Raw genomic sequence first — 3,458 nt, 5'->3', positions numbered from 1 at the left:
GACACAGGAGGCCACATGGTGACCATGAGCAGACCTGCAGTTAACAGTGGTCACATGACACAGTGAACATGAGCAGACCTGCAGTTAACAGTGGTCACATGACACAGTGAACATGAGCAGACCTGCAGTTAACAGTGGTCACATGGTGACCATGAGCAGACCTGCAGTTAACAGTGGTCACATGGTGACCATGAGCAGACCTGCAGTTAACAGTGGTCACATGGTGACCATGAGCAGACCTGCAGTTAACAGTGGTCACATGGTGACCATGAGCAGACCTGCAGTTAACAGTGGTCACAGGACACAGTGACCATGAGCAGACCTGCAGTTAACAGTGGTCACATGGTGACCATGAGCAGACCTGCAGTTAACAGTGGTCACAGGACACAGTGACCATGAGCAGACCTGCAGTTAACAGTGGTCACAGGACACACGGTGACCATGAGCAGACCTGCAGTTAACAGTGGACACAGGACACGGTGACCATGAGCAGACCTGCAGTTAACAGTGGACACACGGTGACCATGAGCAGACCTGCAGTTAACAGTGGTCACAGGACACACAGTGAACATGAGCAGACCTGCAGGTTAACAGTGGTCACAGGACACACAGTGAATACTAGTTTTGAGAAGTTATTCAAGGTTAATCTTGAGAAACGAGTCTGGCAGTTTCACTTTCTGAAGCTGACTACAGAAGGAAGCTTGCTTATCTGGATCCTCCGGTTGCAAGAAATGGACAAAATGGAGCAATGGAGAATACCTTGATGGGTGGGCAGTTCACAGGGCTGAAAGAACAGCTTGGTGCAAGAAAGACCAGCTCAGCCCATGGTATCTGTGGAGGGTGGGGTCTGCTGACCTGGCAGGGGCTGCAGCTACCAGGCGCCTCCCTGGACCATGTCCTCTCCAGATCCTCCAGTACTGTGGAGAAAGGACCCGGCTGGTTCCTTCTGCACAGCGTGCCTTTCCACAGCAAGGAAACAAGAACTGTGACTGCCACCGCTCTGGCGGGGGATGGCATGACATCACGGTTTCAATGATGAGAAGGAAAGTGGTGGGGCTGGTGAGGCCAGCCTTTTACCGATGATAGTAATTACAAACCACTGTGATTTTTACTGTTAGGGCGGTTTAATGGGTATGTACATGGGTGGAGGCTTATCCAACTCTACAGGACTACTATGGACTGTTTATTATACATCAATTATGTCCTGAGCTATAAACACTAGTTTAGGGGTGCCCATAGTCCCCTGACACAGACACAGAATTTTAGGTATGCACAGGATTTCCCAGTAGGTGTGTCCACACGGGAGCTGGGGCTCTGTGCTTCTGTTTGGGAGTGATTGTTTCCATTTTACTTACATGTATAGTGTATAATCTAGCAAAGGGAGAGGCTGGTAACTGGGTTATTTTTTCATCAATCAGGAAAATGCTTCCCTAATCAGTGCCTCCCAAACCCTTTGATCCCCAGAGGACCGGGCGCAGAGATGTGCCCGGCTTTCTCCATCGGCCTGCAGACACCCCTGCAGGGTGGGGGGTAGTCCTTCCTTGCCCTGTGATGAACTTGTGGACGTACAGAGTGGCCACCAGGATGAGCAAGCGAGTCCAGGGAGAGTCAAAACCCCATCTGGGCACAGTTTCCTGGACCCAAGCCCTTAGGAATCATTTTTCTGAAATCAAGCCCTGTTATTTTTGTTTAAAAACCACGTCTTTCACAGGCTCTCTCTAATCTGTACTGTATTCTCCAGGGGTCGGGGCAGTGTGTGTGCTTCCCAGCAGAGAGTTTTCAAATGATCCCACTGCCCGCTTTTACTAGCTTCCCTAGAAAACACGGCTCCTGCGGCATTCCGAATCACCACTGGAGGTGTACCGGGGGTCATCAGAGGGTAGAGAAGAGGCTGAGGAGGCAGGCTCCTCCTGTGTTCCTCCATAGTCACCATGGCTAAACCCCCGGGGCAGCAGACGGAGCTCAGTTGGTAGAGTGCTTGTCCAGCATGCACGGAGCCCTGGATTTGGTCCCCAGCGCCACATAAACCAGACATGATGGCACACAGGTCAGCCCAGTCCTCGGGAGGTAAGACGGTTGGAGATTCAACTCATCCTTTGCTACATGCTCCGTAGAAAGGTGCGAGGCCACTGTGGGAAACATGAGACCTGTCTTTACAAAAAGGAACAAAACATCTGTGAGATCCAGCTCAAGTCTTCTGTTACAGGGCTTTTGCTTTTTGCTTTGGTTTTGGTTTTGCTTGTTTGCTGGCTGGCTCCTCCCCAGACAATGGGAACTCTTTCGGGGAGTGGGCCACAGCCAAGTTGTAGGATTTCCAGTCTCTTGGGAGGGAGAGGTCTGGAGCTGCTACAGCAGAGGCACAGCTGGAGTGGGAAACGCACTCAGTTGTGAACGTGGCACTTTATTGGCATGTGACCCTACTAGCGTCTCCAAGGAGGCCGGGGAAAAGGCCCATGTGCTTAGTGAGGGTGGACAGCCTCAGCTGGGAAGCAAACTATTTATCCAGACATTGTCCCGGAAAAAGGCGAGCGCACAGAAGCCCACCACCCCAGCAGCCGCACACAAAAGCCAATCAAATGAGGTGAAGATGAATATCGCTTGTCTCCTGTCTGCCCCGAGGTCCCTGGAGGTCTAGGGACAAAAGGCTGGTTGCTCCAGTTTCTGAAGCTTACATTTCATCCTTGGAGGACACTGGAGGTCCACATGAGGCTACAGCCATTATCTGTCCCCACGCCTCTCCACAGAGGACTGACGACAGATGCCCCCCGTCCCTGGCGGTCTGGGTAAGAGGACTAGAGCTGGGTGTGATGTGCCGACCTGTAACCCCAGCACTGCCACAGCTGAGGCAGAAGGACAGACTCTGAGGCCAGCCTGTGACGCAGAGTACCAACAGACATGACACAGCTGGATGGACAGGGTACATCCAAGAGCGTAACACACGAGTACTTACCAAATTCCTCACCCTACGCTAAGTCTGGTGGTGTTCAACATGTGGATATTGAAGGCTGCTTTTTTCCTGCAGCCTAATGCTTTTTAATATATTTAAATGCCTACGGGAAAATCATGTATCAGTAAACCTTTGAAAAATATTTATTATGAGCTACACAGAGACACCCTGTCTCGAAAAACAAAGTAACAAAAAAGAAAAATAGCATTTGTGTGTGTGTACACGATGTGTGTGTGCGCGCAGGCAAAACATGCATGTGGGGATTAGAGGTCAACTTTGTGGAGCTGGTTCTGTCCTCCATCCTCCATCGTTTACGTGGTTTCCAAGATGGAACTCAGCTGTCAAGCTTGCAAGGCGAGTGCCTCATCAGCCCCAGCAAACAGTATTTTGTTCGTGCCTGCATTGCCGGTGGAGGCCAGAAGAGGGCGTCAGATTCCCGGGCACTGGAATTTCAGATGGTTGTGAGCCGCCCTGTGGATGCTGGAAGCTGAGCGCCCACTTTCTCCGGTTA

Source organism: Peromyscus maniculatus, chromosome 20, assembly GCF_049852395.1.
Source record: "Peromyscus maniculatus bairdii isolate BWxNUB_F1_BW_parent chromosome 20, HU_Pman_BW_mat_3.1, whole genome shotgun sequence".
Taxonomy (NCBI): domain Eukaryota; kingdom Metazoa; phylum Chordata; class Mammalia; order Rodentia; family Cricetidae; genus Peromyscus; species Peromyscus maniculatus.
The sequence above is the reverse complement of the archived record's forward strand: the minus strand, read 5'-3'. Positions refer to the sequence as shown.